Genomic DNA, 12,347 nt, shown 5'->3' on the forward strand with positions numbered 1-12,347 from the left:
CTGTGACTAGTCAATGTTCTGCATGGCAATGAGCAAGCCTCTGGAAACCAGAGGACCATTATTATTTATTATTATTATTTTATTCTTGGAGATTCATTGAGGGTACAAGAAACCAGGTTACATTGATTGCATATGTTAGGTAAAGTCCCTCTTACAATCGTGTCTTGCCACCAACATTGGCCAGAGCACCATTTTTAAATCTTGCACATTCTCTTAAGCTCAAGTAAGATGGAACCTACTCTCGCCTTATATTTCTTACTTTGGGTTCAATTTATTTAAGACTATTCATGACTGCCAGATGAAACACTAGTTTCAAACAATTTATCACAGTGCTCAACTGTTGCATTAAATCTATTTCTTAAAGGAGAAAAAACATTTATTATCTTAACAGGAAGAGAGTAGGGATCCAGACATGCAGGACAGCTAGCTGTCAGCTCATGGCACCCTGATAGCTTAAAATCTTTATCTGGAACTTATCTAATTGGCCCAAGTTCCATTCAATGTCCTGTGGGAATGCAAATCCCTCACCAGATTTTCTTCAAATTCTTGAGCAGATGAGGGTGAGTGGGGTAGATAGTCATCCTTGTGATGACTTTTTGCTTAGAGATATTTCTCCCCTTGCCAGATACACACGCTGTATCTTGCACCACATCAGCCCTAATATAGAGCTAAACTCTTTTCTCAGTTTCCCCTAAAAACTTTATCAGATAGTATTGATATTCTGGAAGAAGAAAAAGGGAGGATTACATCACAAAACTGCAAACAACCTGATTGCATTAATGTACACAGCTATGATTTAATAATAAATAAAAACAAACAAACAAACAAAAATACTGCAAACAACCTCCAAGTAAATGTTAGCCTTTCAAGTTGTCTTGCTCTTAATTTTCTTTTAACCCCACTCCACAGGGACGTCTTTCCACTGCCCACATCACCTGTGATGCCTTAGCCTATGTCTTGGCACTCGCTCCTCTCCCCTTCTTCCTTCTCTTCTCTCTCTTGTCCTAATTTCTGCTTCTTTGCAACTCAGAGCAATATATCAATCTCCTCTGTGGCTTGGGTTCCTATAGGCCAATCAAGGGTCTAACTCTTCTCTCTGAATCTTACCAAGGTACTTTCCTAAATAATATGATTTTTCAAAAGGAATTCTGGTGCCAGCTATAAGACGATAAAACTTTAAGCTCTCCTGCAGACACAGGCTGGGGAGTAGCGTTAGAGGGGAGAGATACTGACATCTAGACCTCAGTCATTTTGTATAGAGAATTATCCAAGGGTCCATAGTATACTAGGTGCAGAATATAGCCCTGCCACTAGGCCCCCCCACTTCTAGTCAACTGTCCTTTTCACTAAAGACCATTTAACCAGCTCCAGAGTGTGGAGTAAACAATTTGTATCCTATTCCCAAGACAAATCAATACCCCTCTACTCTCCTCCCTTTGTGCCTATTTGGTAACAGTTCACTTTTCTTTTCCCCTAGTCCTATTTTCTATTTTCATATCCTGCCCATTACTTCTGACCATCTAAGACTAAGACTCTGACAACCTAATGCATCTAAAAATAAAACTACAATACCAGTTTTTGGTATTCACTAGATGAAGCTACTGTAATATTTCTATGTATCAAATTACCATATTCTGTTCATGGTTTATAAAATCTCAGACTTTTTATCTTGAGCTAAACCTTGGGTGGCACCTGTGGATCAAGGAGTAGGGCACGGGCCCCAGGACAAAAACTGCAACAATAACAACAAAAACTTGAGCTAAACCTTTAAAATGCATTTTGTACCATATCTGCTGCCTTATCCCTACAATGGAACTTGTTTTAATTTACTAGCTAGAAAGTAGGTGTTTTCCTATCTTTATCAGTCATTTGAATTGACTTAGACCTAGATGACCAAGTTTTACAAGTTGGGATGGAGATAGCAGGAGTCAAGAAAAACTGGAGGCAGGTACATTGTTTAATTAACCACAGCAGGGATAAATAGGGTACAATGATCAATATCCAAACAGGGTTGGGTATTTCATTGTTATCATGAGAAAGAATTAGCAACATTTTGTCATAAAACCAACATACAATATGATCTATATTTAAATGTTCTTCTCTAAACTATACCATACACTCTTTATCTCAGCTTCAAGAGGGGTTAAGAATTGTTTCAATATAGCATCATTCTATCTCTTCAAGAAGTTCATGTACACACACACAAACGTTCCAGATGTGCTGTCTTCATGTTCCAGGCACCTGGTTGTTTCCAAATAGCTGGGTGTGTGGCCTCCCGCAGGAGGAACATCTGGGTGATTGACTGCATTCTTCCCTATTCGTCTAAAAGTTTAGGCAGCTAGTTGCAGGCAGATTGAAAATCTTCTCCTGAAAAGAAAAAAAAGAAAGAAAAGAAAATCTTCTCCAGAAACATACATAAGTAGCCTCTGTCGGCTGAATATTGACAGGATCCATAGTGGGGTTTTTTCCCCCGAGTCTGGGCTACCATCAAAATGTTATTTTCCAGCTGCTAAGTGCTGGTCTTTTATATCATAACTCAAGACCAATTATATTCAGAATGAAACATGAAAAATATATTTAATAAAATTTTAGTACTTACATTTGAAATGAGCACTTTTAAATTGTCATATCCTTCTTTTTTTTCCTTTCTCCATTGGTGGTAACTGGCAGAGAATCACAAATAATTTCAAACTACATTATGTTCCTTGACACAGGGAACCGTATCTTCAATCTCCACTTCTCAACCACACACATTCATTTGTTCATAATAGCTATGAAGTACTTTAAGATCAGTCTTAGTGTATGATGTAATTAGATATTAATAGGGAAAATACTTAATATAGTTTTTAAGAAAACAATATATTTGAGGTTCTGCCATGAAAATATCATCTTCCTTTATTTGCTTTCATATTATGATGTCTTATAAGGAAAGAAAGGAAGATATAAAAATGCACATAAAACCCTTCTTTCTATTTTGTCCATACCACAGTCCTGTGCTAAAAATCTTCATGTATCATCTTTTCAAATGTCCTGTTACTTTGTAAACAAGGAAAGATCCCAAACTCAACTCTCTCTATCACAATCTAAATCTAACAATATACTTCTCAATGACAGAAATGGCATAAAAATATTTTGTCAAAATTTAGATCATGAATTTTTGTTTGAAAAATATATTAATTATAGAAATTTGCTAAAATATGTTTTTAATTATTATATAAAAGAGAAACAGAACCAGAGAACTATTACACAGACATTTACTCAAGTATAAATCAGGTATAAATTAGTAAGATGAAAACCCAAATAAACAAAAATTCTCTTTCATCAGAACAATGCATTTAACTGATAATTTCAACATTTTTTTCCTCTTCAAACTTTTTTTACTATGTCTATTAACAAAAAGAAAAAAAAAAATGAGGGCGGCACCTGTGGCTCAGTCGGTAAGGCGCCAGCCCCATATACGGAGGGTGGCGGGTTCAAACCCGGCCCCGGCCAAATTGCAACCAAAAAAAGCCGGGCGTTGTGGCAGGTGCCTGTAGTCCCAGCTACTCGGGAGGCTGAGGCAAGAGAATCGCTTAAGCCCAGGAGTTGGAGGTTGCTGTGAGCTGTGTGATGCCATGGCACTCTACCGAGGACCATAAAGTGAGACTCTATCTCTACAAAAAAAAAAAAAAATGAGAAACTTCCAAGAGTATCCAAGCTTCTAAGAATTTCTAAGACCAAAAAGGAGACATTTAGTTATATTCATACCTGCAATAGATTGCCAGTCATTTGCAGTGCTCTGAATAAAGAATTGCCATATTCAATTCACACTGGGGAGAGAGAATGGAGAAATTCTATAGGTAAAAGGAAAATGTCACATTCACACAAAACACTAAAAATACAAAGTTGAATGAGGGAAAATTGTGACTGGGAAGAAAGGGAGAAGAGGGGAAAAGAAGACGGTTGGGGGTAAGACTGACAGAGCAGAGAGACCGATTGAGTTTTTAATTTTAAGAGAAGTAGGAATTAAATTCTGCAACAGAAAAATAAATCAAGGGAACTTTTATAGGGTGACTAATACGTTAATAACCTACAGAAAGAGCTGAGCTCTCAGATGACGCCAGTTTAAGGACAAAAGGGCAAGCTCCAACTCCCGGAGCGCTGTCAAGGGATCTTTAACGAATTCATGGAGCAGAGACACAGAATCCGGAATTCTTAGAGATGCTCGTCTACATCCTAAAAGTCTCTTGTGTACATCTCTGAAAGGCCTTATTCTTAACTAATGAGCTTGTCTGAAACACCTATTTGCTTTATTATTTGCAAGCAAACATACAATTATGCCTAAGCTAATTTGAGATTCCAGCTTTTCATTTTTAATGCTGCTTAGTTAACGCATAAAACCTTTCACAGTGTTCTTGACAAAAAGGTTACTCTCTTTTCTTTTGTGCCAGTAAGTTTTTCAAAGCAAGCTTCACCAGATGTCATTTTCTCTAGGAACTTTTTTCCCTCCTTCCATTAGTGGATCAGTCTAATTACTGCATAATCCAAAAGAGAAGCACATGCACTGCCTGGCTTCACCACATCCACACAATGGTGCAGAATGCATCTTCACAGTCCAGTGAACTGTCAGCAGCAAAAGTAATTGGAAATTGGGGGCTATTTCTTCATGTCCTAGTAGTGGAAGTTGTTCTTACGCTTTATTAATAGGCAAATCACTCTCGGGAGGTTGGGAGTCTATAGTTTGTAAAGACCCTTTATGATGTTAAAAAAAATTATTTTTAAGACGTTGCTTTACTCCTAAAAATGTTTTTTTTCAATTACATATTAAATGACTTGGCATTCGAGGTAATGTTATCTAGTGTTAATTCACCTGTTAGGAAATTGCCTTTCTCCACAACCTGGGGTTAATAGAGTGCAAAAGACCATTCTTATCGAGGGGTGAAAGAAAGGCGATTAATTTACACTATCAATTAAAATATAGAAAATGGAAAGAAAACAGACTCTGAATTTGGGCCTCACTCCTGAAAAGCTATTATGTTTTGTTGTTTTTTTTCTGTTTTTAATTTGTTATTTTTATCCACCTTCACAGGCATCAAATCATTCCAGGCAGAACACACAGCATGGATGAAACTATACATGAAAGAATATGCTTCAAGGGCTCTGCGCCTGTGGCTCAAACGCCTAAGGCGCCAGCCATATACACCTGAGATGTCTGGTTTGAATCCAGCCTGGGGCCTGCCAAACAACAATGATGGCTGCAACCAAAACATAGCCGGGTTGTGGTGGGCACCAGCACTTGGGAGGCGGAGGCAGGAGAATAGCTTGAGCCCAGGAGTTGGAGGTTGCTGTGAGCTGTGATGCCTCGGCACTCTACCTAGGGTGACAGCTTGAGCCTCTGTCTCAAATAAGATGAAATAAAATAAAATGTTCCTGAAAAATAAGAAAAGTTGCTTCAAGATAGTAAAAACTCGATGGGAACAATGGAATATAATTGGAGAAAATAATAAGGAAAAAAATAAATGGAAAAAAATCTTTGCAAGGAGACAAAAAGGGTACGTAAGAAAATGAATTTGGACTTGAACAAAACTCCCTCAATTTCTAGTTGCATAACTCTACATACCTCATGTAGACCTCTCGACCTCAGTTTTCTTACCTTTAAAATGGAAATCATACATTTGGTGTGCGTGCTGGGGAGGTGGGGTGGGGGCACTGCCTATAAAAATTTCCAAATTTTTAAAAAATATTGGAAATAATAATATTCTTCAAGTTCCTTATGAGAAATACAATAATAAGTATTCCAGGCACAGAATAGGCACTCGGTAAACAGCCATAGTGGAGATGTCCGGTGATGGCTGCAGCAGCAAAATATCATTAGCAGTAGGAACAGGCTCGTCTTTGGGGAGTAATATTTAACTACAGGCTAAATCAAAAGCAACAATTTCAGGCTATAAGAAAAAAACCCATAGTATTCTGAGCAATATATATTTTAAGCATGTAATGGAAAGGGAAAAAGTAAATGGCCAATAAACATATGGGGAAAAGTTCAATTTTACTAGTGATCAGGGAAATGCAAATTAAATAATGAGATACCACTACACACCTATCAAATTGGCAAAGATTAAAAAGTGTGACAGTATCAAATACAAGTGAGGTTGTGAAAGGCAAGAGCTACGCTAACGACTTTGGAGAGCAATTCGCAATATCTAGAAAAAAGAGCAGGTCCTCTGCTGCTCCCCAGTGGCATTTCTCCACCAGGGACACTGTCACATGGAACACAAGGAGACATGTACAAGGAATGCTTGTAATAGAAAAAGAGCAAACAAGGAACAAGCCTAAATGTCTCTCAGCAGAATGGATATGTAAAAGGATATTAAATAGAATTTGATAGAATATTTAAAACAAATGAATCAAAGCTATATGTATCAACATGAATAAATATTTAAAACAATGTAGAGAAGAGAAAACATGTTGCTTCATGATAAAAAAAAAATTGTACTGGGTGGCGCCTGTGGCTCAAAGGAGTAGGGCACTGGTCCATATGCCAGAAGTAATAGGTTCAAACCCAGCCCCGGCCAAAAACTGCAAAAAAAAAAAAACTGTACTATTTTGTATTTGTTCTGGAAAAGTACAGAAACATGAAATGACACACACTAGATTCAGGATGGTAGTTTTTCCTGGATGGGAATGAGAAGATGAAAATCAGACAGGAATACACAGTCTATGATAATTTTGCTTCTTTCAAAAAGATTTGAAGCAAATATGACAAACAGATTAGATTTCTTAAACTTGGTATTCGGTATGCAGGAAGGTCTATATAATCACATCATGTAGACAAATCTTTGGGGCTTAGAGTCACCATCTATAAAATGAAGTGACTGGACCAACTAATCACCAAGCTCCCTTCCAGCTGAGAGATTCCATATCTTTGTGACAAGAACTTATAATGATGGGGAAGCCCCGTAAAGTTGTTTTCTTTGTCATAGAAATAAATTTAAATTTAAGGGGAAGCACTACAAAGCTCTCAAAATCAAGACATTGTGGTATTGCCATAGAGCTAGATGCATAGATCAATGTAATAGAATTAAGAGTCCAGGAATAAACCCTTACATTTATGGCCAATTGATTTTCAACAAGGGTGCCACAGTGGTTCAGTGGGGAAAGAATAGTCTTTTCAACAAATGGTATTGGGACAACTGGATATCTATCTGCAGTGTAATGTGGTTGTACTGGTACTTCACTCAAACACAAAAAATTACCTCAAAATAGATTATAGACTAAATAGAGCTGAAACTATAAAACTCTTAGAAAAAAAATAGGAGCAAATCTTTGTGACCTTGATTTAGGCAATAATCTCTTAGATATGACACCAAAAGCAAGAGAGATAAAAGAAAAAATGAATTTTATTAAAATTAAAAGCTTTTAAAAAAAAAAAAAATTAAAAGCTTTTCTGTTTTAACAGAACCATCAAGAAAATTAAAAGATGGGCGGTGCCTGTGGCTCAGTGGGTAGGGCGCTGGTCCCATATACCGAGGGTGGAGGGTTCAAACCCAGCCCCAGCCAGCTAAAACATCACTGGCAACTTCAAGAAAAATAGCCAGGTGTTGTGGCGGGAGCCTGTGGTCCCAGTTACTCAGGAGGCTGAGGCAGGAGAATCACCTAAGCCCAAGAGCTGGAGGTTGCTGGGAGCTGTAATGCCACAGCACTCAACCCAGGGTGACAGCCTGAGGCTCTGTCTTAAAAAAGAAAAGAAAATGAAAAGATAGGCAGCACCCGCGGCTTAGTGAGTAGGACACCGGCCCCACATAATGAGGGTGGGGGATTTAAACCCCACCCTGGCCAAACTGCAACAAAAAAATAGCTGAGCATTGTGGCGGGCACCTGTGGTCCCAGCTACTCGGGAGGTTGAGGCAAGAGAATTGCCTAAGCCCAAGAGCTGGAGGTTGCTGTGAGCTGTGATGCCACAGCACTCTACCAAGGGCGACAAAGTGAGACTCTCTCTAAAAAAAAAAGAAAGAAAGAAAGAAAAATGAAAAGAGAATTCCTGGAATGGGAGAAAATGTTTGCAAATTTTATGTCCAATGAATTTGTGTCAAGAATCAATAAATAATTCTAATAATTCAACAATAAAAAGACAAGTACCTGATTTTTTAAAAGGGGAAAGGATTTGAATTGACATTTCTTCATATACAAATATACACATAATATACAAATGAGCAATAAACATATTAAAACATGTACAATATCATTAGTTACTAGGGTAATGAAAATTGAAAGTACATTGAGACACCACTAGTTACGCCTATAATTAAAAAGATAAATGACAACTATTGTCAAGAATGTGAAGAAATTAGAAACTTCATGTATTGCTGGTGGGATTTATATTGGTGCTGCTGCAGCCACTGTAGAAAATAGTTTGGCAGTTTCTCAAAAAGTTAAACATAGTGTTATGACCATATGACTGAGAAATTCTACTTCTGAATGTCAGAATTTCAAAATATCATATTCTGTTCACTTATTTCTTGGTTTACAGATAGGAGGTTTGAGTATACCTGAAGTCTTGTTACTAAATAACTGGGAGATTATATTCCACAGATTATTTGGAAGGAACTGATCTACTCTCAGAAGTCAAGATTACTGTGTTTTCCAGCTAAATTTATGTATCAGTCCCTGAATGACTGTGTGGAAGAACAATCCTAGAGGCCCTACTAGAAATGTAGCATGAGCAAGAAATACAAATTTGTTATATGTATATTTGTTAAAGTAATTTGTTCCTACAACCTACCAATTCTGACTAATATTCATTATAAATCTAAAGGGGGATCAAATCTGTATGCAAAGGGTGTTCAGCTTGAGCCATGTCAGAAATGGTTACTATTGAGGAAAAAAAGGAATACATTCTGGGCTAAGATACGTAATTTAAGAAAAAGGAGAAATGTGGGTTCATGTGAGTAAAAGAGGAGAATAAAGAATGTAATGAACACATATAACATTACTAGAGAATATGCCTGGCCATGCAGTGTAGGTCCAGATCTCACAGACCCTTGGAAATTCAGTGAGACAGAGAAGACAACTGAAAATAACAGAAACCAATCGTGCAAACTTAAGCCAAAGAGAAGAAACTATTACAATGGTATAGAAGGGTTTAAAAGAACTCCAGTGCAGGAATGCCTCCAAAGCTCAGAAAAGTTAAGAATCAGATCTGGGAAAGCTGGTAGAAATGCTTTCTCTGACTATTACCTCTATTTCTTTCATCATGTCTTGCTCGTTCTTCTCTATCATTCTGCAGACTGGCTTTCTCAGATTTATTTACATTTTATAGTTCCTGATGTGAACTGATCATTTCTAGATTGTAATATCAAGGCCCTCAAGAAATGATATTTGATTGCTTGTCAGGTCAGATGTCCCCCACCCAGCCAGTTAACCATGGGGTAGGAGGCTGGACATGGTAAACACAGAGCTGGTGGGAGTTCACCCTGTAAATCGAACTGGCCCACAGCTCTTGTCCACTATAGACAGTAGGAGTGTTAATACAATACCTTATATACCTTATATACAAAGGTAAGGGTAAATAATACAATAAGCACTATTTTAGGACAATTACTCTAATAATATTGTGCAGAATAGATCAAAAGACAGATGTAGGTGAATATGTGTGCTAGTTAACATTAAATATTATTTTAAAAGAAGTAAATACAAAGGAAAATTTAAATTATATGAACATTAATGATTATGCCTTGTTTGGTATCATAAGACCTAAAAAATGTGTGATCAATCTATTTCTTTTTTTTTTTTTTTCCAAGACAGAGTCTCACTATGTCACCCTCAGTAGAATACCGGGCGTCACAGCTCACAACAACCTTACACTCTTGGGCTCAAGCAATTCCCTTGCCTCAGCCTCCCAAGTAGCTGGGTCCGGGTCCACAGGTGCCTGCCACAACATCCAGCTTTGTTGCAGTTGTCATTGTTGTTTAGCTGGCCGGGGCTGGGTACGAACCAGCCACCCTCCATGGATGTGGCTGGTGCTGTAGCCACTGTGCCATGGGAACCAAGCCAATCTATTTCTTATTCAGTTAAAAGCATATGGGGTATGAAAAAATAGTATTTTTAATGCAGCTGATCAAGTCAGTTCCTCAAATTTTAAAGATAAATACACATAAAACCTCACAACATTAATGAATGAAACACTGATGCCATCTATCTGGTCAATAATGGGAATTTCTCCTGTCTTTAAACATTTAAGTTAGAAGAGTTACCTGTTTAAGTTTTCAAGCTGTGAATAATATATTTCCTCATTCTTTTCTTTCAGAATTTATGTCCTCTTTGGATTGAATCCTTCAAGGAATGGTAGTTTGATGAGGTGGAAAGGGCTTTAGCTGGTGAGTGAGAAGACTATTCTGAAACCTTGATTCCACCTCTTTTGGTTTTGAGTCCTTAAACAAAGGACTTAGTCTGAATCAGTTTTTCATACAAATATTGATTTTTTTTAAACTGTTTAACAGGGTGGCGCCTGTGGCTCAGTGAGTAGGGCGCCGGCCCCATATGCCAAGGGTGGCGGGTTCAAACCCAGCCCCGGCCAAACTGCAACAAAAAAATAGCCGGGCGTTGTGGCGGGCGCCTGTAGTCCCAGCTGCTCGGGAGGCTGAGGCAAGAGAATCGCGTAAGCCCGAGAGTTAGAGGTTGCTGTGAGCCGTGTGACGCCACGGCACTCTACCCAAGGGCGGTACAGTGAAACTCTGTCTCTACAAAAAAAAAAAAAAAAATGTTTAACAAATGGAGTTTTGAGCAATACAAAAAGCAACACTTGGTTCAGGATGAAGCCCCAAGGCAGTTGGCAAATGTATCTTCCCAATTCTTATGCTACTCTGTGGGATAATGTACTTATCTGAGTAGTACTGATTCCACCATAAGGCTGGGCTTCAAGGATTCTGTCCTCTTGTGGTTACGTTCTCTCTATGGTACTCTGTATTGAGGATGTCATACAGTGTCCACAGAGCATGGACACAAGAGTGTGACCTTGGATGAGGTGTTCTGGGGTTGCTGAATGCCATTAGCCCTGCACAAAGCTGCCTTATAAGAAATTGACCTGTCTGTGAAACCAACCCTCAGTTATTTATCAATCAAACATTTTCCTATTCTTGTGTAATGTCTGTTACTGGCTTTCAGCAAATAGAAAGGTTTCCACACATGATCTATGCAGACATCACCTAATAATAGGTTTAGCACCAAAATTTTTCAATAAATAGATGTTCTTTCTTAAGAATCAAACTTGCAGCTCAGTGGCCATAGCACAATGGTTATGGCAGCAGCCACATGCACTGAGGGTGGTAGGTACAAACCCAGCCCAAGCCAGCTAAATGACAATGACAACAGCAACAAAAAAATAGCCGGGCATCGTGGATGGCACCTGTGGTCCTAGCTACTTGGGAGGCTGAGGCAAGAGAATCACTTGGGCCCAGGAGTTGGAGGTTGCTGTGAGCTGTGACACCACAACACTCTACCAAGGGTGACATACTGAGACTCTGTCACAAAAAAAAAAGTTGGGCGGCGCCTGTGGCTCAGTCGGTAAGGCGCCGGCCCCATACACCACGGGTGGCGGGTTCAAACCCAGCCCCAGCTGAACTGCAACCAAAAAATAGCTGGGCGTTGTGGCGGGCGCCTGTAGTCCCAGCTACTCAGGAGGCTGAGGCAAGAGAATTGCTTAAGCCCAGGAGTTGGAGGTTGCTGTGAGCTTGTGATGCCATGGCACTCTACCGAGGGCCATAAAGTGAGACCCTGTCTCTACAAAAAAAAAAAAAAAAAATCAAATCTGCATTCGTGTAAACCATGACTCCATTTGGCATAACTTCTACTGGTATCTCTTACCACATGATCATATAAATGCTTTCATTGAACTCTGCAATCCTAGAGTGAAGGTAATTTGCCTCTTTTCTTTTTGCGTCACATGAACTTTTTCAGGTGAAGGAGGAAGGGAAGCACAGTTTTGAAAAGTAAACATGCAGATAAATAGTTTGGAACTTAGGATTTCCACGTGCTCAAGGGTGTATTTTTATATAAAAAGAAAAATAGGCATATCAAGCAATACAATATGCCCTTTCTCTGTAGCCCAGATGCTTTTCTTCTTTTTAGCTAGTTTCTGTAATCACTGGGGGTGTAATGCTTTGGATTTGTTTTATTTGCAGTTCATTCAGCTCTTTAATCTGTGGGTTTATGTCTTTCATCAAATTTAGGAAATTTCAGTCAGTTTTTTTTTAGTAATTTTTAGTCTTATTCTGTCCTTTCTTTTAGAGACTAATGATACAAGTGCTAGCTCAGATCCCTGAGATTCTGTTTTGTTTTGTTTTTTCTAGCCTATTTTCTCTCTGTTATTC

The 12,347-nt window shown here is 38.5% G+C and overlaps 1 long non-coding RNA gene across 1 annotated transcript; it reads right to left on the reverse strand.

The window, feature by feature from the left end:
* Positions 1-2,271: 2,271 nt before the first annotated feature.
* LOC128571649 (uncharacterized) lies at positions 2,272-3,802 on the reverse strand. The gene is made up of 3 exons (XR_008375946.1): positions 3,748-3,802; positions 2,600-2,663; positions 2,272-2,367 (listed from the first exon to the last, which is right to left on the reverse strand). It is a non-coding gene; the product is annotated as an uncharacterized LOC128571649 (long non-coding RNA).
* Positions 3,803-12,347: the final 8,545 nt, after the last annotated feature.

Source organism: Nycticebus coucang, chromosome 19 (genome assembly GCF_027406575.1).
Source record: "Nycticebus coucang isolate mNycCou1 chromosome 19, mNycCou1.pri, whole genome shotgun sequence".
In the NCBI taxonomy this organism is placed as follows: Eukaryota; Metazoa; Chordata; class Mammalia; order Primates; family Lorisidae; genus Nycticebus; species Nycticebus coucang.